We start from the raw sequence: 26,728 nt of genomic DNA, 5'->3' as shown, positions 1-26,728 counted from the left end.
AGGTACACCTCAGGATTCTCCTCGAGTCTTGGCATGGCCATTGGGACGCGTCTCCACGTGAGGCGGGAGACCCAGGTTCCCTTTCCACGTGCCACAGGGATCCTGGGACTCCTATCCATTTTCAAGAGGAGTCAGGCATCGTCTCCTTTGGAAGCATTGATCTCCGCGGACCTCTCGAGTTTTCAAAGGATGTGAGGCCTCCGGTCGCGATGAAGCGGAGAAATAGGTCTTTCTCTGTGGTCTCCACAGGGGATTCAGACATCCCTTCGTCTTGCGAGGTGCAAGACGAGCCTGCATTCAATTGACTGCAGGGATATCCGGCCTTACTTCGAGTCAGAGCATCTCGGTGTCCATTCCACTTGAGGCCACAAACTCAGGGTCCCTCTCACATACCTGTAGCTGAGAGAAGCCTCCTCTTGAGGTGCTTGTGGAAAGTTGGTATTCCTCTTGAGTCGAAGCCAGGGACGAAGCACTCATCTCGAGTTGATTTGGGGTCCACGGAGACCTTTCGTGTTGCTACAGTGACCTCAGGATCCCTCTAGTCTTGAGACAGTGATCTTGGGTTTTCTCTGGAGTGCCATCAAGGAAATCAAGGCCCCTTTCACGTTTGTTGTGGAACACGGAATTGCTCTGCACGCAGTGCTGGGGAATCGGGCCTCATCTCACGGTGAGTGGGAAGGCTCATGGTTTTCCTCGAGTTGCGGCCGGAACCTGGGGTATATTCTCGAGTTACGAAGGGGAGGTCCCTTCCAGACATGTGTTTGTTCAGCGAAGTCAGGACTCCTGCCTAGGTGCGAGGGACACCTCGGGATTCTCCTCGAGTCTTGGCATGGCAATTGGGACGCGTCTCCACGTGAGGCGGGAGACCCAGGGTCCCTTTCCACGTGCCACAGGGATCCTGGGACTCCTATCCATTTTCAAGAGGAGTCAGGCATCGTCCCCTTGGAAGCATTGATCTCCGCGGACCTCTCGAGTTTTCAAAGGATGTGAGACCTCCGGTCGCGATGAGGCAGACAACTAGGTCTTTCTCTGTGGGCTCCACAGGGGATTCAGACATCCCTTCGTCTTGGGAGATGCAAGACGAGCCTGCATTCAATTCAATGCAGGGATATCCGGCATTACTTCGAGTCAGAGCATCTCGGTGTCCATTCCACTTGAGGCCACAAACTCAGGGTCCCTCTCACATACCTGTAGCTGAGAGAAGCATCCTCTTGTGGTGCTTGTGGAAAGTTGGTATTCCTCTTGAATCGAAGCCAGGTACTAAGCTCTCATCTCGAGTTGATTTGGGATCCACGGAGCCCTTTCGTGTTGTTACAGTGACCTCAGGATCCCTCTAGACTTGAGACAGTGATCTTGGGTTTTCTCTGGAGTGCCATCAAGGAAATAAAGACTCCTTTCACGTTTGATGTGGAACACGGAATTCCTCTGCACGCAGTGCAGGGGAATAGGGCCTCAACTCGTGGGGAGGGGGAAGTCTCATGGTTTTTCTCAAGTTGAGGCCGGATCCTGGGGTATATTCTCGAGTTACGACGGGGAGGGCCCTTCCAGACACGTGTTTGTTCAGCGAAGTCAGGACTCCTGCCTAGGTGCGAGGGACACTTCGGGATTCTCCTCGAGTTTTGGCATGGCAATTGGGACGCGTCTCCACGTGAGGCGGGAGACCGAGGATCCCTTTCCACGTGCCACAGGGATCCTGGGACTCCTTTCCATTTTCAAGAGGAGTCAGGCATCGTCTCCTTTGGAAGCATTGATCTCCGCGGACCTCTCGAGTTTTCAAAGGATGTGAGGCCTCTGATCGCGATGAGGCGGAGAAGTAGGTCTTTCCCTGTGGTCTCCACAGCGGATTCAGACATCCCTTCGTCTTGGGGGATGCAAGATGAGCCTGCATTCAATTCCCTGCAGGGATATCCGGCCTTACTTCGAGTCAGAGCATCTCGGTGTCCATTCCACTTGAGGCCACAAACTCAGGGTCCCTCTCACATACCTGTAGCTGAGAGAAGCCTCCTCTTGATGTGCTTGTGGAAACTTGGTATTCCTCTTGAGTCGAAGCCAGGGACGGAGCTCTCATCTCGAGTTGATTTGTCGTCCACGGAGCGTTTTCGTGTTGCTCCAGTGACCTCAGGATCCCTCTAGACTTGAGACAGTGATCTTGGGTTTTCTCTGGAGTGCCATCAAGGAAATCAAGGCGACTTTCACGTTTGATGTGGAACACGGAATTGCTCTGCACACAGTGCAGGGGAATCGGGCCTCACCTCGTGGCGAGGGGGAAGTCTCATGGTTTTTCTCGAGTTGTGGCTGGAACTTGCGGTATATTCTCGAGTTACGATGGGGAGGGCCCTTCCAGACACGTGTTTGTTCAGCGACGTCAGGACTCCTGCCTAGGTGCGAGGGACACCTCGGGATTCTCCTCGAGTCTCGGGATGGCAGTTGGGATGTGTCTCCACATGAGGCAGGACACCCAGTGTCCCTTTCCACGTGCCACAGGGATCCTGGGACTCCTATCCATTTTCAAGAGGAGTCAGGCATCGTCTCCTTTGGAAGCATTGATCTCCGCGGACCTCTCGAGTTTTCAAAGGATGTGAGGCCTCCGGTCGCGATGAGGCAGAAAACTAGGTCTTTCTCTGTGGTCTCCACAGGGGATTCAGACATCCCTTCGTCTTTGGAGATGCAAGACGAGCCGGCATTCTATTCACTGCAGGGATATCCGGACTTACTTCAAGTCAGATCATCTCTGTGTCCATTCAACTTGAGGCCACAAACTCAGGTTCCCTCTCACATACCTGTAGCTGAGAGAAGCCTCCTCTTGAGGTGCTTCTGGAAAGTTGGTATTCTTCTTGAGTTGAAGGCAGGGACTAAGCTCTCATCTCGAGTTGATTTGGGGTCCACGGAGCCCTTGCTTGTTGCTACAGTTACCTCAGGAACCCTCTAGACTTGAGACAGTGATCTTGGGTTTTCTCTGGAGTGCCATCAAGGAAATCAAGTCTCCTTTCACGTTTGATGTGGGACACGGAATTGCTCTGCACGCAGTGCAGGGGAATCGGGCCTAATCTCGCGACGAGGGGGAAGTCTCATGGTTTTTCTCGAGTTGCGGCCCGATCCTGGGGTATATTCTCGAGTTACGACGGGGAGGGCCCTTCCAGACACGTGTTTGTTCAGCGACGTCAGGACTCCTGCCTAGGTGCGAGGGACACCTCGGGATTCTCCTCGAGTCTTGGCATGGCAATTGGGACGCGTCTCCACGTGAGGCGGGAGACCCAGGGTCCCTTTCCACGTGCCACAGGGATCCTGGGACTCCTATCCATTTTCAACAGTTGTCAGTCATCGTCTCCTTTGGAAGCATTGATCTCCGCGAACGTCTCGAGTTTTCAAAGGATGTGAGGTCTCCGGTCGCGATGAAGTGGAGAACTAGGTCTTTCTCTGTGGTCTCCACAAGGGATTCAGACATCCCTTCGTCTTGGGAGATGCAAGACGAGCCTGCATTCAATTCACTGCAGGGATGTCCGGCCTTATTTCGAGTCAGAGCATCTCGGTGTCCATTCCACTTGAGGCCACAAACTCAGGGTCCGTCTCACATACCTGTAGCTGAGAGAAGCCCCCTCTTGAGGTGCTTGTGGAAAGTTGGTATTCCTCTTGAGTCGAAGCCAGGGACGAAGCTCTCATCTCGAGTTGATTTGGGGTCCACGGAGCGCTTTCGTGTTGCTCCAGTGACCTCAGGATCCCTCTAGACTTGAGACAGTGATCTTGGGTTTTCTCTGGAGTGCCATCAAGGAAATCAAAGCGCCTTTCACGTTTGATGTGGAACACGGAATTGCTCTGCAGGCTGTGCAGGGGAATCGGGCCTCATCTCGCAGCGAGGGGAAGTCTCATGGTTTTTCTCGAGTTGCGGCCGGAACCTGGGGTATATTCTCGAGTTACGACGGGGAGGGCCCTTCCAGACACGTGTTTGTTCAGCGACGTCAGGACTCCTGCCTAGGTGCGAGGGACACCTCGGGATTCTCCTCGAGTCTTGGCATGGCAATTGGGACACGTCTCCACGTGAGGCGGGAGACCCAGGGTCCCTTTCCACGTGCCACAGGGATCCTGGGACTCCTATCCATTTTTAAGAGGAGTCAGCCATCGTCTCCTTTGGAAGCATTGATCTCTGCGGACCTCTGGAGTTTTCAAAGGATGTGAGGCCTCTGGTCGCGATGAGGCTGAGAACTAGGTCTTTCTCTGTGGTCTCCACAGGGGATTCAGACATCCCTTCGTCTTGGGAGATGCAAGACGAGCCTGCATTCAATTCACTGCAGGGATATCCGGCCTTACTTCGAGTCAGAGCATCTCGGTGTCCATTCCACTTGAGGCCACAAACTCAGGGTCCCTCTCACATACCTGTAGCTGAGAGAAGCCTTCTCTTGAGGTGCTTGTGGAAAGTTGGTATTCCTCTTGAGTCGAAGCCAGGGACGAAGCTCTCATCTCGAGTTGATTTGTGGTCCACGGAGCGCTTTCGTTTTGCTCCAGTGACCTCAGGATCCCTCTAGACTTGAAACAGTGATCTTGGGTTTTCTCTGGAGTGCCTTCAAGGAAATCAAGGCGCCTTTCACGTTTGATATGGAACACGGAATTGCTCTGCACGCAGTGCAGGGGAATCGGGCCTCATCTACCGGCGAGGGGGTAGGCTCATGGTTTTTCTCGAGTTGCCCCGGAACCTGGGGTATATTCTCGAGTTACGACGGGGAGGACCCTTCCAGACACGTGTTTGTTCAGCGACGTCAGGACTCCTGCCTAGGTGCGAGGTACACCTCAGGATTCTCCTCGAGTCTTGGCATGGCCATTGGGACGCGTCTCCACGTGAGGCGGGAGACCCAGGGTCCCTTTCCACGTGCCACAGGGATCCTGGGACTCCTATCCATTTTCAAGAGGAGTCAGGCATCGTCTCCTTTGGAAGCATTGATCTCCGCGGACCTCTCGAGTTTTCAAAGGATGTGAGGCCTCCGGTCGCGATGAAGCGGAGAAATAGGTCTTTCTCTGTGGTCTCCACAGGGGATTCAGACATCCCTTCGTCTTGCGAGGTGCAAGACGAGCCTGCATTCAATTGACTGCAGGGATATCCGGCCTTACTTCGAGTCAGAGCATCTCGGTGTCCATTCCACTTGAGGCCACAAACTCAGGTTCCCTCTCACATACCTGTAGCTGAGAGAAGCCTCCTCTTGAGGTGCTTGTGGAAAGTTGGTATTCCTCTTGAGTCGAAGCCAGGGACGAAGCACTCATCTCGAGTTGATTTGGGGTCCACGGAGCCCTTTCGTTTTGCTACAGTGACCTCAGGATCCCTCTAGTCTTGAGACAGTGATCTTGGGTTTTCGCTGGAGTGCCATCAAGGAAATCAAGGCCCCTTTCACGTTTGTTGTGGAACACGGAATTGCTCTGCACGCAGTGCTGGGGAATCGGGCCTCATCTCACGGTGAGGGGGAAGGCTCATGGTTTTTCTCGAGTTGCGGCCGGAACCTGGGGTATATTCTCGAGTTACGAAGGGGAGGTCCCTTCCAGACATGTGTTTGATCAGCGAAGTCAGGACTCCTGCCTAGGTGCGAGGGACACCTCGGGATTCTCCTCGAGTCTTGGCATGGCAGTTGGGACGTGTCTACACATGAGGCGGGAGACCCAGGGTCCTTTTCCACGTGCCGCAGGGATCCTGGGACTCCTATCCATTTTCAAGAGGAGTCAGGCATCGTCTCCTTTGGAAGCATTGATCTCCGCGGACCTCTCGAGTTTTCAAAGGATGTGAGGCCTCCGGTCGCGATGAGGCAGACAACTATGTCTTTCTCTGCGGTCTCCACAGGGGATTCAGACATCCCTTCGTCTTTGGAGATGCAAGACGAGCCTGCATTCTATTCACTGCAGGGATATCCGGCCTTACATCAAGTCAGAGCATTTCGATGTCCATTCCACTTGAGGCCACAAACTCAGGGTCCCTCTCACATACCTGTAGCTGACAGAAGCCTCCTCTTGAGGTGCTTGTGTAAAGTTGGTATTCCTCTTGAGTCGAAGCCTGGGACTAAGCTCTCATCTCGAGTTGATTTGGGGTCCACGAGCCATTTCGTGTTGCTACAGTGACCTCAGGATCCCTCTAGTCTTGAGACAGTGATCTTGGGTTTTCTCTGGAGTGCCATCAAGGAAATCAAGGCCCCTTTCACGTTTGTTGTGGAACACGGAATTGCTCTGCACGCAGTCCTGGGGAATCGTTCCTCATCTCACGGTGAGGGGGAAGGCTCATGGTTTTTCTCGAGTTGCGGCCGGAACCTGGGGTATATTCTCGAGTTACGAAGGGGAGGTCCCTTCCAGACATGTGTTTGTTCAGCGACGTCAAGACTCCTGCCTAGGTGCAAGGGACATCTCGGGATTCTCCTCGAGTCTTGGCATGGCAATTGGGACGCGTCACCACGTGAGGCGGGAGACCCAGAGTCCCTTTCCACGTGCCACAGGGATCCTGGGACTCCTATCCATTTTCAAGAGGAGTCAGGCATCGTCCCCTTGGAAGCATTGATCTCCGCGGACCTCTCGAGTTTTCAAAGGATGTGAGCCCTCGGTCGCGATGAGGCAGACAACTAGGTCTTTCTCTGTGGGCTCCACAGGGGATTCAGACATCCCTTCGTCTTGGGAGATGCAAGACGAGCCTGCATTCAATTCAATGCAGGGATATCCGGCATTACTTCGAGTCAGAGCATCTCGGTGTCCATTCCACTTGAGGCCACAAACTCAGGGTCCCTCTCACATACCTGTAGCTGAGAGAAGCATCCTCTTGTGGTGCTTGTGGAAAGTTGGTATTCCTCTTGAGTCGAAGCCAGGTACTAAGCTCTCATCTCGAGTTGATTTGGGATCCACGGAGCCCTTTCGTGTTGCTACAGTGACCTCAGGATCCCTCTAGACTTGAGACAGTGATCTTGGGTTTTCTCTGGAGTGCCATCAAGGAAATCAAGACTCCTTTCACTTTTGATGTGGAATACGGAATTCCTCTGCACGCAGTGCAGGGGAATAGGGCCTCAACTCGTGGGGAGGGGGAAGTCTCATGGTTTTTCTCAAGTTGAGGCCGGATCCTGGGGTATACTCTCGAGTTATACGGTGAGGGCCCTTCCAGACACGTGTTTGGTCAGCGAAGTCAGGACTCCTGCCTAGGTGCGAGGGACACTTCGGGATTCTCCTCGAGTTTTGGCATGGCAATTGGGACGCGTCTCCACGTGAGGCGGGAGACCGAGGATCCCTTTCCACGTGCCACAGGGATCCTGGGACTCCTATCCATTTTCAAGAGGAGTCAGGCATCGTCTCCTTTGGAAGCATTGATCTCCGCGGACCTCTCGAGTTTTCAAAGGATGTGAGGCCTCTGATCGCGATGAGGCGGAGAAGTAGGTCTTTCCCTGTGGTCTCCACAGCGGATTCAGACATCCCTTCGTCTTGGGAGATGCAAGATGAGCCTGCATTCAATTCACTGCAGGGATATCCGGCCTTACTTCGAGTCAGAGCATCTCGGTGTCCATTCCACTTGAGGCCACAAACTCAGGGTCCCTCTCACATACCTGTAGCTGAGAGAAGCCTCCTCTTGAGGTGCTTGTGGTAACTTGGTATTCCTCTTGAGTCGAAGCCAGGGACGGAGCTCTCATCTCGAGTTGATTTTGGTCCACGGAGCGTTTTCGTGTTGCTCCAGTGACCTCAGGATCCCTCTAGACTTGAGACAGTGATCTTGGGTTTTCTCTGGAGTGCCATCAAGGAAATCAAGTCTCCTTTCACGTTTGATGTGGGACACGGAATTGCTCTGCACGCAGTGCAGGGGAATCGGGCCTAATCTCGCGACGAGGGGGAAGTCTCATGGTTTTTCTCGAGTTGCGGCCGGATCCTGGGGTATATTCTCGAGTTACGAAGGGGAGGGCCCTTCCAGACACGTGTTTGTTCAGCGACGTCAGGACTCCTGCCTAGGTGCGAGGGACACCTCGGGATTCTCCTCGAGTCTTGGCATGGCAATTGGGACGCGTCTCCACGTGAGGCGGGAGACCCAGGGTCCCTTTCCACGTGCCACAGGGATCCTGGGACTCCTATCCATTTTCAAAAGGAGTCAGGCATCGTCTCCTTTGGAAGCATTGATCTCCGCGGACCTCTCGAGTTTTCAAAGGATGTAAGGCTTCCTGTCGCGATCAGGCGGAGAACTAGGTCTTTCTCTGTGGTCTCCACAGGGGATTCAAACATCCCTTCGTCTTGAGAGATGGAAGACGAGCCTGCATTCAATTCAATACAGGGATATCCGGCCTTACTTCGAGTCAGAGCATCTCGGTGTCCATTCCACTTGAGGCCACAAACTCAGGGTCCCTCTCACATACCTGTAGCTGAGAGAAGCCTCCTCTTGAGGTGCTTGTGGAAAGTTGGTATTCCTCTTGAGTCGAAGCCAGGGACGAAGCACTCATCTCGAGTTGATTTGGGGTCCACGGAGCCCTTTCGTGTTGCTAGAGTGACCTCAGGATCCCTCTAGACTTGAGACAGTGGTCTTGGGTTTTCTCTGGAGTGCCATCAAGGAAATCAAGACTCCTTTCACGTTTGATGTGGAACACGGAATTGCTCTGCACGCAGTGCAGGGGAATAGGGCCTCATCTCGTGGGGAATGGGAAGTCTCATGGTTTTTCTCGAGTTGCGGCCGGATCCTGGGGTATATTCTCGAGTTACGACGGGGAGACCTTCCAGACACGTGTTTGTTCAGCGACGTCAGGACTCCTGCCTAGGTGCGAGGGACACCTCGGGATTCTCCTCGAGTCTTGGCATGGCAATTGGGACGCGTCTCCACGTGAGGCGGGAGACCCAGGGTCCCTTTCCACGTGCCACAGGGATCCTGGGACTCCTATCCATTTTCAAGAGGAGTCAGGTATTGTCTCCTTTGGAAGCATTGATCTCCGCGGACCTCTCGAGTTTTCAGGGGATGTGACTCCCCCGGTCGGGATGAGGCGGAGAACTAGGTCTTTCTCTGTGGTCTCCACAGGGGATTCAGACATCCCTTCGTCTTGGGAGATGCAAGACGAGCCTGCATTCAATTCACTGCAGGGATATCCGGCCTTACTTCGAGTCAGAGCATCTCGGTGTCCATTCCACTTGAGGCCACCAACTCAGGGTCCCTCTCACATACCTTTAGCTGAGAGAAGCCTCCTCTTGAGGTGCTTGTGGAAAGTTGGTATTCCTCTTGAGTCGATGCCAGGGACGAAACTTTCATCCCAAGTTGATTTGGGGTCCACGGAGCACTTTTGTGTTGCTACAGTGACCTCAGGATCCCTCTAGACTTGAGACAGTGATCTTGGGGTTTCTCTGGAGTGCCATCAAGGAAATCAAGGCTCCTTTCACGTTTGATGTGGAACACGGAATTGTTCTGCACGCAGTGCAGGGGAATCGGGCCTCATCTCACGGCGAGGGGGAAGTCTCATGGTTTTTCTCGAGTTGCGGACGGAACCTGGTGTATATTCTCGAGTTACGACGGGGAGGGCCCTTCCAGACACGTGTTTGTTCAGCGAAGTCAGGACTCCTGCCTAGGTGCGAAGAACACCTCGGGATTTTCTTCGAGTCTTTGCATGGCAATTGGGACGTGTCTCCATGTGAGGCGGGAGACCCAGTGTCCCTTTCCACGTGCCACAGGGATCCTGGGCCTCCTATCCATTTTCAAGAGGAGTCAGGCATCGTCTCCTTTGGAAGCATTGATCTCCGTGGACCTCTCGAGTTTTCAAAGAATGTGAGGCCTCCGGTCCCAATGAGGCGGAGAACTAGGTCTTTCTCTGTGGTCTCCACAGGGGATTCAGCCATCCCTTCGTCTTGGGAGATGCAAGACGAGCCTGCATTCAATTCATGCAGGGATATCCGACCTTACTTCGAGTCACAGCATCTCGGTGTCCTTTCCACTTGAGGCCACAAACTCAGGGTCCCTCTCACATACCTTTAGCTGAGAGAAGCCTCCTCTTGAGGTGCTTGTGGAAAGTTGGTATTCCTCTTGAGTCGAAGCCAGACACTAAGCTCTCATCTCGAGTTGATTTGGGGTCCACGGAGCCCTTTCGTGTTGTTACAGTGACCTCAGGATCCCTCTAGACGTGAGACAGTGATCTTGGGTGTTCTCTGGAGTGCCATCAAGGAAATCAAGGCTCCTTTCACGTTTGATGTGGAACACGGAATTGCTCTGCACGCATTGCAGGGGAATCGGGCCACACTTCGCGGCGAGGGGGAAGTCTCATGTTTTTTCTCGAGTTGCGGCCGGAACCTGGGGTATATTCTCGAGTTATGACGGGGAGCACACTTCCAGACACATGTTTGTTCAGCGACGTCAGGACTCCTGCCTAGGTGTGAGGCACACCTCGGGATTCTCCTTGAGGCTTGGCATGGCAATTGGGACGCGTCTGCAAGTGAGGCGGTAGACCCAGGGTCCCTTTCCACGTGCCGCAGGGATCCTGGGACTCCTATCCATTTTCAAGAGGAGTCAGGCCTCGTCTCCTTTGGAAGCATTGATCTCCGCGGACCTCTCGAGTTTTCAAAGGATGTGAGGCCTCCGGTCGCGATGAGGTGGAGAACTAGGTCTTTCTCTGTGGTCTCCACAGGGGATTCAGACATCCCTTCGTCTTGGGAGATGCAAGACGAGCCTGCATTCAATTCACTGCAGGGATATCCGGCCTTACTTCGAGTCACAACATCTCGGTGTCCATTATACTTGAGGCCACAAACTCAGGGTCCCTCTCACATACCTGTAGCTGAGAGAAGCTTCCTCTTGAGGTGCTTGTGGAAACTTGGTATTCCTCTTGATTCGAAGCCAGGGACTAAGCTCTCATCTCGAGTTGATTTGGGTTCCACGGAGCCCTTTCATGTTGCTACAGTGACCTCAGGATCCCTCTAGACTTGAGACAGTGATCTTGGGTTTTCTCTGGAGTGCCATCAAGGAAATCAAGGCTCCTTTCACGTTTGATGTGGAACACGGAATTGCTCTGCACGCAGTGCAGGGGAATCGGGCCTCATCTCGTGGCGAGGGGGAAGTCTCATGGTTTTTTTCGAGTTGGGGCCGGAACCTGGGGTATATTCTCGAGTTACGACGGGGAGCGCCCTTCCAGACACGTGTTTGTTCAGCGACATCAGGACTCCTGCCTAGGTGTGAGGGACACCTCGGGATTCTCCTCGAGTCTTGGCATGGCAATTGGGACGCGTCTCCACGTGAGGCGGGAGACCCACGGTCCCTTTCCACGTGTCACAGGGGTCCTGGGACTCCTATCCATTTTCAAGAGGAGTCAGGCATCGTCTCCTTTGGAAGCATTGATCTCCGAGCACCTCTCGAGTTTCCAAAGATGTGAGGCCTCCGGTCACGATGAAGCGGAGAACGAGGTCTTTCTCTGTGGTCTCCACAGGGGATTCAGACATCGCTTCGTCTTGGGAGATGGAAGACGAGCCTGCATTCAATTCACTGCAGGGATATCCGGCCTTACTTCGAGTCACAACATCTCGGTGTCCATTCCAATTGAGGGCACAAATTCAGGGTCCCTCTCACATACATGTAGCTGAAAGAAGCCTGCTCTTGAGGTGCTTGTGGAAAGTTGGTATTCCTCTTGAGTCGAAGCAAGGGACTAAGCTCTCATCTCGTGTTGATTGGGGGTCCACGGAGCCCTTTCGTGTTGCTACAGTGACCTCAGGATCCCTCTAGACGTGAGACAGTGATCTTGGGTGTTCTCTGGAGTGCCATCAAGGAAATCAAGGCTCCTTTCACGTTTGATGTGGAACACGGAATTTCTCTTCACGCATTGCAGGGGAATCGGGCCACACTTCGCGGCGAGGGGGAAGTCTCATGGTTTTTCTCGAGTTGCGGCCGGAACCTGGGTATATTCTCGAGTTACTGCGGGAAGGGCCCTTCCAGGCACGTGTTTGTTCAGTGACGTCAGGACTCCTGCCTAGGTGCAAGGGTCACCTCGGGATTCTCCTCGAGTCGTGGCATGGCAATTGGGACGCGTCTCCACGTGAGGCGGGAGACCCAGGGTCCCTTTCAACGTGCCACAGTGGTCCTGGGAATCCTATCCATTTTCAGGAGGAGTCAGGCATCGTCTCCTTTGGAAGCGTTGATCTCCGCGGACCTCTCGAGTTTTCAAAGGTTGTGAGGCGTCCGGTCGCGATGAGGCGGAGAACGAGGTTTTTCTCTGTGGTCTCCACAGGGCATTCAGACATCCCTTCGTCTTGGGAGATGCAATACCAGCCTGCATTCAATTCAATGCAGGGATATCCGGCCTTACTTCCAGTCAGAGCATCTTGGTGTCCATTCCAATTGAGGCCATAAACTCAGGGACCCTCTCACATACCTGTAGCTGAGAGAAGCCTCCTCTTGAACTGCTTGTGGAAAGTTGGTATTCCTCTTGTGTCGAAACCAGGGACTAAGCTCTCATCTCGAGTTGATTTGTGGTCCACGGAGCCCTTTAGTGTTGCTACAGTGACCTCAGGATCCCTCTAGACGTGAGACAGTGATGTTGGGTGTTCTCTGGAGTGCCATCAAGGAAATCAAGGCTCCTTTCACGTTTGATGTGGAACACGGAATTGCTCTGCACGCATTGCAGGGGAATCGGGCCACACTTCGCGGCGAGGGGGAAGTCTCATGTTTTTTCTCGAGTTGCGGCCGGAACCTGGGGTATATTCTCGAGTTATGACGGGGAGCGCACTTCCAGACACATGTTTGTTCAGCGACGTCAGGACTCCTGCCTAGGTGTGAGGCACACCTCGGGATTCTCCTTGAGGCTTGGCATGGCAATTGGGACGCGTCTGCAAGTGAGGCGGTAGACCCAGGGTCCCTTTCCACGTGCCGCAGGGATCCTGGGACTCCTATCCATTTTCAAGAGGAGTCAGGCTTCGTCTCCTTTGGAAGCATTGATCTCCGCGGACCTCTCGAGTTTTCAAAGGATGTGAGGCCTCCGGTCGCGATGAGGTGGAGAACTAGGTCTTTCTCTGTGGTCTCCACAGGGGATTCAGACATCCCTTCGTCTTGGGAGATGCAAGACGAGCCTGCATTCAATTCACTGCAGGGATATCCGGCCTTACTTCGAGTCACAACATCTCGGTGTCCATTACACTTGAGGCCACAAACTCAGGGTCCCTCTCACATACCTGTAGCTGAGAGAAGCTTCCTCTTGAGGTGCTTGTGGAAACTTGGTATTCCTCTTGATTCGAAGCCAGGGACTAAGCTCTCATCTCGAGTTGATTTGGGGTCCACGGAGCCCTTTCATGTTGCTACAGTGACCTCAGGATCCCTCTAGACTTGAGACAGTGATCTTGGGTTTTCTCTGGAGTGCCATCAAGGAAATCAAGGCTCCTTTCACGTTTGATATGGAACACGGAATTGCTCTGCACGAAGTGCAGGGGAATCGGGCCTCATCTCGTGGCGAGGGGGAAGTCTCATGGTTTTTCTCGAGTTGCGGCCGGAACCTGGGTATATTCTCGAGTTACTGCGGGGAGGGCCCTTCCAGGCAGGTGTTTGTTCAGCGACGTCAGGACTCCTGCCTAGGTGTGAGGGTCACCTCGGGATTCTCCTCGAGTCTTGGCATGGCAATTGGGACGCGTCTCCACGTGAGGCGGGAGACCCAGGGTCCCTTTCCACGTGCCACAGGGATCCTGGGACTCCTATCCATTTTCAAGAGGAGTCAGGCCTCGTCTCCTTTGGAAGCGTTGATCTCCACGGACCTCTCGAGTTTTCAAAGGATGTGAGGACACCGGTCGCGATGAGGCGGAGAACGAGGTCTTTCTCTGTGGTCTCCACCGGGGATTCAAACATCCCTTCTTCTTGGGAGATGCAAGAGGAGCCTGCATTCAATTCACTGCAGGGATATCCGGCCTGACTTCGAGTCAGAGCATCTCGGTGTCCATTCCACTTGAGGCCACAAACTCAGGGTCCCTCTCACATACCTGTAGCTGAGAGAAGCCTCCACATGAGGTGCTTGTGGAAAGTTGGTATTCCTCTTGATTCTAGCCAGGGACTAAGCTCTCATCTCGAGTTGATGTGGTTTCCACGGAGCCCTTTCATGTTGCTACAGTGACCTCAGGATCCCTCTAGACGTGAGGCAGTGATCTTGGGTTTTCTCTGGAGTGCCATCAAGGAAATCAAGCCTCCTCTAACGTTTGATGTGGAACACGGAATTGCTCTGCGCGCAGTGCAGAGGAATCGGGCCTCATCTCGTGGCGAGGGGGAAGTCTCATGGTTTTTTTTCGAGTTGCGGCCGGAACCTGGGGTATATTCTCGATTTACGACGGGGAGCGCCCTTCCAGACACGTGTTTGTTCAGCGACGTCAGGACTCCTGCCTAGGTGCGGGGGACACCTCGGGATTCTCCTCGATTCGTGGCATGGCAATTGGGACGCGTCTCCACGTGAGGCGGGAGAACCAGAGTCCCTTTCCCCGTGCCACAGGGATCCTGGGACTCCTATCCATTTTCAAGAGGAGTCAGGCATCATCTCCTTTGAAAGCATTTATCTCCGCGGTCCTCTCGAGTTTTCAAAGTTTGTGAGGCCTCCTTTGGCGATGAAGCGGAGAACGAGTTCTTTCTTTGTGGTTTCCACAGGGGATTCAGACATCCCTTTTTCTTGGGAGATGCAAGACGAGCCTGCATTCAATTCACTGCAGGGATATCCGGCCTTACTTCGTGTCAGAGCATCTCGGTGTCCATTCCACTTGAGGCCACAAACTCAGGGTCCCTCTCACATACCTGTAGCTGAGAGAAGCCTCCTCTTGAGGTGCTTGTGGAAAGTTGGTATTCCTCTTGAGTCGAAGCCGGAGACTAAGCTCTCATCTCGTGTTGATTTGGCGTCCACGGAGCCCTTTCGTGTTGCTACAGTGACCTCAGGATCCCTCTAGACTTGAGACAGTGATCTTGGGTTTTCTCTGGAGTGCCATCAAGGAAATCAAGGCTCCTTTCACGTTTGATGTGGAACACGGAATTGCTCTGCACGCAGTGCAGGGGAATCGGGCCTCATCTCGCGGCGAGGGGGAAGCCTCCTGGTTTTTCTCGAGTTGCGGCCGGAACCTGGAGTATATTCTCGAGTTACGACGGGGAGGGCCCTTCCAGACACGTGTTTGTTCAGCGACGTCAGGACTCCTGCCTAGGTGCAAGGGACACCTCAGGATTCTCCTTGAGTCTTGGCATGGCAATTGGGACGCGTCTCCACGTGAGGCGTGAGACCCAGGGTCCCTTTCCACGTGCTACAGGGATCCTGGGACTCGTATCCATTTTCAAGAGGAGTCAGGCATTGTTTCCTTTGGAAGCATTGATCTCCGCGGACCTCTCGAGTTTTCAAAGGATGTGAGGCCTCTGGTCGCGATGAGGCGGAGAACTAGGTCTTTCTCTGTGGTTTCCACAGGGCATTCAGACATCCCTTCGACTTGGGAGATGCAATACCAGCCTGCATTCAATTCAATGCAGGGATATCCAGCCTTACTTCGAGTCAGAGCATCTTGGTGTCCATTCCACTTGAGGCCACAAACTCAGGGTCCCTCTCACATGCGTGTATCTGAGAGAAGCCTCCTCTTGATGTGCTTGTGGAAAGTTGGTATTCCTCTTGAGTCGAAACCAGGGACTAAGCTCTCATCTCGAGTTGATTTGGGGTCCACGGAGCCCTTTCGTGTTGCTACAGTGACCTCAGGATCCCTCTAGACTTGAGACAGTGATCTTGGGTTTTCTCTGGAGTGCCATCAAGGAAATCAAGGCTCCTTTCACGTTTGATGTGGAACACGGAATTGCTCTTCACGCATTGCACGGGAATCGGGCCACACTTCGCGGCGAGGGGGAAGTCTCATGGTTTTTCTCGAGTTGCGGCCGGAACCTGGGTATATGCTCGAGTTACTGCGGGAAAGGCCCTTCCAGGCACGTGTTTGTTCAGTGACGTCAGGACTCCTGCCTAGGTGCAAGGGTCACCTCGGGATTCTCCTCGAGTCGTGGCATGGCAATTGGGACGCGTCTCCACGTGAGGCGGGAGTCCCAGGGTCCCTTTCCACATGCCACAGTGGTCCTGGAAATCCTATCCATTTTCAGGAGGAGTCAGGCATCGTCTCCTTTGGAAGCGTTGATCTCCGCGGACCTCTCGAGTTTTCAAAGGTTGTGAGGCCTCCGGTCCCGATGAGGCGGAGAACTAGGTCTTTCTGTGTGGTCTCCACAGGGGATTCAAACATCCCTTCTTCTTGGGAGATGCAAGACGAGCCTGCATTCAATTCACTGCAGGGATATCCGGCCTTACTTCGAGTCAGAGCATCTCGTTGTCCATTCCACTTGAGGCCACAAACTCAGGGTCCCTCTCACATACCTGTAGCTGAGAGAAGCCTCCTCTTGAAGTGCTTGTGGAAAGATAGTATTCCTCTTGAGTCGAAGCCAGGGACTAAGCTCTCATCTCGAGTTGATTTGGGGTCCACGGAGAGCTTTTGTGTTGCTTAAGTGACCTCAGGATCCCTCTAGACTTGAGACAGTGATCTTGGGTGTTCTCTGGAGTGCCATCAAGGAAATCAAGGCTCCTTTCACGTTTGATGTGGAACACGGAATTGCTCAGCACGCATTGCAGGGGAATAGGGCCACACTTCGCGGCGAGGGGGAAGTCTCATGGTTTTTCTCGAGTTGCGGCCGGAACCTGGGGTATATTCTCGAGTTACGACGGGGAGCGCCCTTCCAGACACGTGTTTGTTCAGCGACATCAGGACTCCTGCCTAGGTGTGAGGGACACCTCGGGATTCTCCTCGAGTCTTGGCATGGCAATTGGGACGCGTCTCCACGTGAGGCGGGAGACCCAGGGTCCTTTTCCACGTGCCACAGGGGTCCTGGGAATCCTATCCATTTTCAAGAGGAGTCAGGCATCGTCTCCTTTGGAAGCATTGATCTCCGAGCACCTCTCGAGTTTCCAAAGATGTGAGGCCTCCGGTCACGATGAAGCGGAAAACGAGGTCTTTCTCTGTGGTCTCCACAGGGGATTCAGACATCCCTTCTTTTGGGAGATGCAAGAGGTGCCTGCATTCAATTCACTGCAGGGATATCCGGCCTGACTTCGAGTCAGAGCATCTCGGTGTCCATTCCACTTGAGGCCACAAACTCAGGGTCCCTCTCACATACCTGTAGCTGAGAGAAGCCTCCACATGAGGTGCTTGTGGAAAGTTGGTATTCCTCTTGAGTCGAAGCCAGGGACTAAGCTCTCCTCTCGAGTTGATTTGGGGTCCACGGAGCCCTTTCGTGTTGCTCCAGTGACCTCAGGATCCCTCTAGACTTGAGACAGTGATCTTGGGTTTTCTCTCGAGTGCCATCAAGGAAAACAAGGCTCCTTTCAAGTTTGATGTGGAACACGGAATTTATCTAAGCGCAGTGCAGGGGAATCGGGCCTCATCTCGCGGCGAGGGGGAAGTCTCATGGTTTTTCTCGAGTTGCGCCCAGAACCTGGTGTATATTCTCGACTTACGAGGGGGAGGGCCCTTCCTGACACGTGTTTGTTCATCTACGTCAGGACTCCTGCCTAGGTGCGAGGGACACCTCGGGATTCCGCTCGAGTCTTGGCATGGCAATTGGGACGCGTCTCCACGTGAGGCGGGAGACCCAGGGTCCCTTTCCACGTGCCACAGGGATCCTGGGACTCCTATCCATTATCAAGAGGAGTCAGGCATCGTCTCCTTTGGAAGCATTGATATCCGCCGACCTCTTGAGTTTTCAAAGGATGTGAGGCCTCAGGTCGCGATGAGGCGGAGAACTAGGTCTTTCTCTGTGGACTGCACAGGCGATTCAGACATCCCTTCGTCTTGGGAGATGCAAGACGAGCCTGCATTCAATTCACTGCAGGGATATCCGGCCTTATTTCGAGTCAGAGCATCTCCTTGTCCTTTCCACTTGAGGCCACAAAGTCAGGGTCCCTCTCACATACCTGTAGCTGAGAGAAGCCTCCTCTTGAGGTGCTTATGGAAAGTTGGTATTCCGCTTTACTCGAAGCCAGGGACTAAGCTCTCATCTCGAGTTGATTTGGCGTCCACGGAGCCCTTTCGTGTTGCTACAGTGACCTCAGGATCCCTCTAGACTTGAGCCAGTGATCTTGTGTTTGCTCTCGAGTGCCATCAAGGAAATCAAGGCTCCTTTCACGTTTGATGTGGAACACGGAATTGCTCTGCATGCAGTGCAGGGGAATCGGGCCTCATCTCGCGGCGAGGGGGAAGTCTCATGGTTTTTCTCGAGTTGAGGCCAGAACCTGCGGTATATTCTCGAGTTACGCCGGGAGGGCCCTTCCAGACACGTGTTTGTTCAGCGAAGTCAGGACTCCTGGCTAGGTGCGAGGAACACATCGGGATTCTCCTCGAGTCTTTGCATGGCAATTGGGACGCGTCTCCACGTGAGGCGGGAGACCCAGTGTCCCTTACCACGGGCCACAGGGATCCTGGGACTCCTATCCATTTTCAAGAGGAGTCAGGCATCGTCTCCTTTGGAAGCATTGATCTCCGAGGACCTATCGAGTTTTCAAAGGATGTGAGGCCTCCGGTCGCAATGAGGCGAAGAACTAGGTCTTTCTCTGTGTTCTCCACATGGCACCAGACATCCTTTCTTCTTGGGAGATGCAAGACGAGCCTGCATTCAATTCACTGCAGGGATATCCGGCTTTACTTCGAGTCAAAGCATCTCGGTGTCCATTCCACTTGAGGCCACAAACTTAGGGTTCTTCTCACATACCTGTAGCTGAGAGAAGCCTGCTCTTGAGGTGCTTGTGGAAAGTTGGTATTCCTCTTGAATTGAAGTCAGGGACTAAGCTCTCATCTCGAGTTGATTTGGGGTCCACGGAGCTCTTTCCTGTTGCTACAGTGACCTCAGGATCCCTCTAGTCTTGAGACAGTGAACTTGGGTTTTCTCTGGAGTGCCATCAAGGAAATCAAGGCTCCTTTCACGTTAGATGTGAAACACAGAATTTCTCTGGACGCAGTGCAGTGGAATCGGACCTCATGTCGCGGCGAGGGGGAAGGCTCTTGGTTTTTCTCGAGTTGCCGCCGGAACCTGGGGTATATTCTCGAGTTACGCCGGAGAGGGCCCTTCCAGACACGTGTTTGTTCAGCGACGTCAGGACTACTGCCTAGGTGTGAGGGACACCTCGGGATTCTCCTCGAGTCTTGGCATGGCAATTGCGACGTGTTTCCACGTGAGGCGGGAGACCCAGAGTCCCTTTCCGCGTGCCACAGGGATCCTGGGACTCCTATCCATTTTCAAGAGGAGTCAGGCATCGTCTCCTTTGGAAGCATTGATCTCCACGGACCTCTCGAGTTTTCAAATGATGTGAGGCCTCCGGTCACCATGAGGCGGAGAACTAGGTCTTTCTCTGTGGTCTCCACAGGGGATTCAGACATCCCATCGTCTTGGGAGATGCAAGACGAGCCTGCATTCAATTCACTGCAGGGATATCCGGCCTTATTTCGAGTCAGAGCATCTCGGTGTCCTTTCCACTTGAGGCCACAAACTCAGGTTCCCTCTCACATACCTGTAGCTGAGAGATGCCACCTCTTGAGGTGCTTATGGAAAGTTGGTATTCCTCTTGAGTCGAAGCCAGGGACTAAGCTCTCATCTCGAGTTGATTTGGGGTCCACGGAGCCCTTTCGTGTTGCTACAGTGACCTCAGGATCCCTCTAGACTTGAGCCAGTGATCTTGGGTTTTCTCTGGAGTGCCATCCAGGAAATCAAGGCTCCTTTCACGTTTGATGTGGAACACGGAATTGCTCTGCATGCAGTGCAGGGTAATCGGACCTCATCTCGCGGCGAGGGGGAAGTCTCATGGTTTTTCTCGAGTTGAGGCCAGAACCTGGGGTATATTCTCGAGTTACGCCTGGAGGGCCCTTCCAGACACGTGTTTGTTCAGCGAAGTTAGGACTCCTGGCTAGGTGCGAGGAACACATCGGGATTCTCCTCGAGTCTTTGCATGGCAATTGGGACGCGTCTCCACGTGAGGCGGGAGACCCAGTGTCCCTTACCACGGGCCACAGGGATCCTGGGACTCCTATCCATTTTCAAGAGGAGTCAGGCATCGTCTCCTTTGGAAGCATTGATCTCCGCGGACCTCTCGAGTTTTCAAAGGATGTGAGGCCTCCGGTCGCAATGAGGCGGAGAACTAGGTCTTTCTCTGTGTTCTACACATGGCACCAGACATCCTTTCTTCTGGGGAAATGCAAGACGAGCCTGCATTCAATTCACTGCAGGGATATCCGGCTTTACTTCGAGTCAAAGCATCTCGGTGTCCATTCCACTTGAGGCCACAAACTTAGGGTTCCTCTCACATACCTGTAGCTGAGAGAAGCCTGCTCTTGAGGTGCTTGTGGAAAGTTGGTATTCCTCTTGAATTGAAGTCAGTGACTAAGCTCTCATCTCGAGTTGATTTGGGGTCCACGGAGCTCTTTCGTGTTGCTACAGTGACCTCAGGATCCCTCTAGTCTTGACACAGTGATCTTGGGTTTTCTCTGGAGTGCCATCAAGGAAATCAAGGCTCCTTTCACGTTAGATGTGGAACACAGAATTTCTCTGGACGCAGTGCAGTGGAATCGGACCTCATGTCGCGGCGAAGGGAATGCTCATGGTTTTTCTCGAGTTGCCGCCGGAACCTGGGGTATATAATCGAGTTACGCCGGGGAGGGCCCTTCCAGACACGTGTTTGTTCAGCGACGTGAAGACTCCTGCCTAGGTTCGAGGGACAACTCGGGATTCTCCTCGCGTCTTGGCATGGCAATTGCGACGCGTCTCCACGAGAGGCGGGACACCTAGGGTCCCTTTCCACGTGCCACAGGTATTCTTGGACTCCGATCCATTTTCAGGAGGAGTCAGGCATCGTCTTCTTTGGAAGCATTGATCTCCGCGGACCTCTCGAGTTTTCAAAGGATGTGAGGCCTCTGGTCGCGATGAGGCCGAGAACTAGGTCTTTCTCTGTGGTCTCCACAGGGGATTCAGACATCCCTTCGTCTTGGGAGATGCAAGACGAGCCTGCATTCAATTCACTGCAGGGATATCCGGCCTTACTTCGAGTCAGAGCATCTCGGTGTCCATTCCACTTGAGGCCACAAACTCAGAGTCCCTCTCACAAACCTGTAGCTGAGAGATGCCTCCTCTTTAGATGCTTGTGGAAAGTTGTTATTCCTCTTGAGTCGAAGCCAGGGACTAAGCTCTCATCTCGAGTTGATTTGGGGTCCACGGAGATCTTTTGTGTTGCTACAGTGACCTCAGGATCCCTCTAGACTTGAGACAGTGATCTTGGGTTTTCTCTGGAGTGCCATCAAGGAAATCAAGGCACCTTTCATGTTTAATGAGGAATACGGAATTGCTCTGCACGCAGTGCAGGGGAATCGGGCCTCATCTCGCGGCGAGGGGAAGTCTCATGGTTTTTCTCGAGTTGCGGCCGGAACCTGGGGTATATTCTCGAGTTACGACGGGGAGGGCCCTTCCAGACACGTGTTTGTTCTGCGAAGTCAGGACTCCTGCCTAGGTGCGAGTGACACCTCGGAATTCTCATCGAGTCTTAAAATGGCAATTGGGACGCGTCTCCACGTGAGGCGGGAGATCCAGGGGCCCTTTCCACGTGCCACAGGGATCCTGGGACTCCTATCCATTTTCAAGAGGAGTCAGGCATCGTCTCCTTTGGAAGCATTGACCTCCGCGGACCTCTCGAGTTTTCAAAGGATGTGAGGCCTCCTGTCGCGATGAGGCTGAGAACTAGGTCTTTCTCTGTGGCCGCCACAGGGGATTCAGACATGACTTAGTCTTGGGAGATACAAGACGAGCCTGCATTCAATTCACGGCAGTAATATCCGGCCTTACTTCGAGTCAGAGCATCTCGGTGTCCATTCCACTTGAGGCCACAAACTCAGGGTCCCTCTCACATACCTGTAGCTGAGAGAAGCCTTTACATGAGGTGCTTGTGGAAAGTTGGTATTCCTCTTGATTCGAAGCCAGGGACTAAGCTCTCATCTCGAGTTGATTTGGGGTCCACGGAGCTGTTTCGTGTTGCTACAGTGACCTCAGGATCCCTCTAGACTTGAGACAGTGATCTTGGGTTTTCTCTGGAGTGCCATAAAGGAAATCAAGGCTCCTTTCACGTTTGATGTGGAACACGGAATTGCTCTGCACGCAGTGCAGGGGAATCGGGCCTCATCTCGCGGCGAGGGGGAAGTCTCATGGTTTTTCTCGAGTTACGGCCATAACCTGGGGTATATTCTCGAGTTACGACGGGGAGGGCCCTTCCAGACATCTGTTTGTTCAGCGACGTCAGGACTCCTGCCTAGGTGCAAGGGACAACTCGGGATTCTCCTCGAGTCTTGGCATGGCAATTGGGACGCTTCTCCACATGACGTGGGATACCCAGGGGCCCTTTCCACGTGCCACAGGGATCCTGGGACTCCTATCCATTTTCAAGAGGAGTCAGGCATCGTCTCCTTTGAAAGCATTGATCTCCGCAGACCTCTCTAATTTTCAAAGGATGTGAGGCCTCCAGTCCCGATGAGGCGTAGAACTAAGTCTTTCTCTGTCGTCTCCACAGGGGATTCAGATATCCCTTCGTCTTGGGAGATGCAAGACGAGCCTGCGTTCAATTCACTGCAGGGATGTCCGGCCTTACTTCATGTCAGAGCATCTCGGTGTCCATTCCACTTGAGGCCACAAACTCAGGGTCCCTCTCCCATACCTGTATCTGAGAGAAGCCTCCTCTTGAGGTGCTTGTGGAAAGTTGGTATTCCTCTTGAGTCGAAGCCAGGGACTAAGCTATCCTCTCGAGTTGATTTGGGGTCCACGGAGCCCTTTCGTGTTGCTACAGTGACCTCAGGATCCCTCTAGACTTGAGACAGTGATCTTGGGTTTTCTCTCGAGTGCCATCAAGAAAAACAAGGCTCCTTTCACGTTTGATGTGGAACACGGAATTGCTCTGTGCCCAGTGCAGGGGAATCGGGCCTCATGTCGCGGCGAGTGGGAAGTCTAATGATTTTTCTCGAGTTGCGGCCGTAACCTGGGGTATAATCTCGACTTACGAGGGGGAGGGCCCTTCCCGACACGTGTTTGTTCATCTACGTCAGGACTCCTGCCTAGGTGCGAGGGACACCTCGGGATTCCGCTCGAGTCTTGGCATGGCAATTGGGACGCGTCTCCACGTGAGGCGGGAGACCCAGGGTCCCTTTCCACGTGCCACAGGGATCCTGGGACTCCTATCCATTATCAAGAGGAGTCAGGCATCGTCTCCTTTGGAAGCATTGATATCCGCCGACCTCTTGAGTTTTCAAAGAATGTGAGGCCTCAGGTCGCGATGAGGCCGAGACCGAGGTCTTTCTCTGTGGTCTCCACAGGGGATTCAGACATCCTTCGTCTTGGGAGATGCAAGACGAGCCTGCATTCAATTCACTGCAGGGATATCCGGCCTTATTTTGAGTGAGAGCATCTCGGTGTCCATTCCACTTGAGGCCACAAACTCCGGGTCCCTCTCACATATCTGAGGCTGAGAGAAGCCTCCTCTTGAGGTGCTTGTGGAAAGTTGGTATTCCTCTTGAGTCGAAGCCAGGGCGTAAGCTCTCATCTCGAGTTGAATTGGGGTCCACGGAGCCCTTTCGTGTTGCTCCAGTGACCTCAGGATCCCTCTAGACTTGAGAGAGTGATCTTGGGTTTTCTCTGGAGTGCCATCAAGGAAATCAAGGCTCCTTTCACGTTTCATGTGGAACACGGAATTGCTCTGCACGCAGTGCAGGGGAATCGGGCCTCATCTCGCGGCGAGGGGAAGTCTCATGCTTTTTCTCGAGTTGCGGCCGGAACCTGGGGTATATTCTCGAGTTACGACGGGGAGGGCCCTTCCAGACACGTGTTTGTTCTGCGAAGTCAGGACTCCTGCCTAGGTGCGAGGGACAACTCGGAATTCTCCTCGAGTCTTAAAATGGCAATTGGGACGCGGCTCCACGTGAGGCGGGAGATCCAGGGGCCCTTTCCACGTGCCACAGGGATCCTGGGACTCCTATCCATTTTCAAGAGGAGTCAGGCATCGTCTCCTTTGGAAGCATTGACCTCCGCGGACCTCTCGAGTTTTCAAAGGATGTGAGGCCTCCTGTCGCGATGAGGCTGAGAACTAGGTCTTTCTCTGTGGCCGCCACAGGGGATTCAGACATCCCTTCGTCTTGGGAGATACAAGACGAGCCTGCATTCAATTCACGGCAGGAATATCCGGCCTTACTTCGAGTCAGAGCATCTCGGTGTCCATTCCACTTGAGGCCACAAACTCAGGGTCCCTCTCACATACCTGTAGCTGAGAGAAGCCTTTACATGAGGTGCTTGTGGAAAGTTGGTATTCCTCTTGATTCGAAGCCAGGGACTAAGCTCTCATCTCGAGTTGATTTGGGGTCCACGGAGCCCTTTCGTGTTGCTACAGTGACCTCAGGATCCCTCTAGACTTGAGACAGTGATCTTGGGTTTTCTCTGGAGTGCCATAAAGGAAATCAAGGCTCCTTTCACGTTTGATGTGGAACACGGAATTGCTCTGCACGCAGTGCAGTGGAATCGGGCCTCATCTCGCGATGAGGGGGACGTCTCATTGTTTTTCTCGAGTTGTGGCCGGAACCTGGGGTATCTTCTCGAGTTACGACACGGAGGGCCCTTCCAGACACGTGTTTGTTCAGCGACGTCAGGATTCCTGCCTAGGTGCGAGGGACACTTCGGGTTTCTCCTCGAGTCTTCGCATGGCAATTGGGACGCGTCTCCTCCTGAGGCGGGAGACCAGCGTCCCTTTCCACGTTCCACAGGGATCCTGGGACTCCTATACATTTTCAAGAGGAGTCAGGCATCGTCTCATTTGGAAGCATTGATCTCCGCGGACCTCTCGAGTTTTCAAAGGATGTGAGTCCTCCGGTCGTGATGAGGTGGAGAACTAGTTCTTTCTCTGTGGTCCCCCAGGGGAATCAGACATCCCTTCTTCTTAGGAGATGCAAGACGAGCCTACATTCAATTCACTGCAGGGATATCCGGCCTTTCTTCGAGTCAGAGCATTTCAGTGACCATTCCACTTGAGGCCACAAACTCAGGGACCCTCTCATATAAATATAGCTGAGAGAAACCTCCTCTTGAGGTGCTTGTGGAAAGATGGTATTCCTCTTGAGTCCAATCCAGGGACTAAGCTCTCATCTCGAGTTGATTTGGGGTCCACGGAGCACTTTGGTGTTGCTACAGTGACCTCAGGATACCTCTAGACTTGAGACAGTGATCTTGGGTTTTCTCTGGAGTGCCATCATGGAAATCAAGGCTCCTTTCATGTTTGATGTGGAACACGGAATTGCCCTGCGTGCACTGCAGGGGAATCAGGCCTCATCTCGCGGCGAGGCTTAACTCTCATGGTTATTCTCGAGGTGCGGCCGGAACCTGGGGTATATTCTGCAGTTACGACGGGGAGGGCCCTTCCAGACACGTGTTTTTTCAGCGACATCAGGACTCCTGCCTAGGTGCGAGGGACACCTCGGGATTCTCCTCGAGTCTTGGCATGGCAATTGGGACGCTTCTCCACGTGAGGCGTGAGACCAGCGTCCCTTTCCACGTGCCACAGGGATCCTGGGACTCCTATCCATTTTCAAGAGGAGTCAGGCATCGTCTCCTTTGGAAGCATTGATCTCTGCGGACATCTCGAGTTTTCAAAGGATGTGAGGCCTCCGGTCCCGATCAGGTGGAAAACTAGGTCTTTCTCTGTGGTCTCCACAGGGGATTCAGAAATCCCTTCGTCTTGGGAGATGCAAGACGAGCATGCATTCAATTCACTGCAGGGATATCCGGCCTTACTTCGAGTCACAGCATCTCGGTGTCCATTCCACTTGAGGCCACAAACTCAGGGTCCCTCTCACATACTTGTAGCTGAGAGAAGCCTCCTCTTGAGGTGCTTGTGGAAAGTTGGTATTCCTCTTGAGTCGAAGCCAGGGACTAAGCTCTCCTCTCGAGTTGATTTGGGGTCCACGGAGCCCTTTCGTGTTGCTACAGTGACCTCAGGATCCCTCTAGACTTGAGACAGTGATCTTGGGTTTTCTCTCGAGTGCCATCAAGGAAAACAAGGCTCCTTTCAAGTTTGATGTGGAACACGGAATTGCTCTAAGCGCAGTGCAGGGGAATCGGGCCTCATCTCGCGGCGAGGGGGAAGTCTCATGGTTTTTCTCGAGTTGCGCCCAGAACCTGGTGTATATTCTCGACTTACGACGGGGAGGGCCCTTCCCGACACGTGTTTGTTCAGCGACGTCTGGACTCCTGCCTAGGTGCGAGGGACACCTCGGGATTCTGCTCGAGGCTTGGCATGGCAATTGGGATGCGTCTTCACGTGAGGTGGGAGACCCAGGGTCCCTTTCCACGTGCCACAGGGATCCTGGGACTCCTATGCATTTTCAAGAGGAGTCAGGCATCGTATCCTTTGGAAGCATTGATCTCATCGGACCTCTCGAGTTTTCAAATGTTGTGAGGCCTCCGGTCGCGATGAGGCAGAGAACTAGGTCTTTCTCTGTGGTCTCCACAGGGGATTCAGACATCCCTTCGTCTTGGGAGATGCAAGACGAGCCTGCATTCAATTCACTGCAGGGATATCCGGCCTTACTTGGAGTCAGAGCATCTCGGTGTCCATTCCACTAGAGGCCACAAACTCAGGGTCCCTCTCACATACCTGTAGCTGAGAGAAGCCTCCTCTTGAGGTTCTTGTGGAAATTTGGTATTCCGCTGAGTCAAAGCCAGGGACGAACCTCTCATCTCGAGTTACGA

Source organism: Dama dama, chromosome 2 (assembly GCF_033118175.1).
Source record: "Dama dama isolate Ldn47 chromosome 2, ASM3311817v1, whole genome shotgun sequence".
In the NCBI taxonomy this organism is placed as follows: domain Eukaryota; kingdom Metazoa; phylum Chordata; class Mammalia; order Artiodactyla; family Cervidae; genus Dama; species Dama dama.
The sequence above is the reverse complement of the archived record's forward strand: the minus strand, read 5'-3'. Positions refer to the sequence as shown.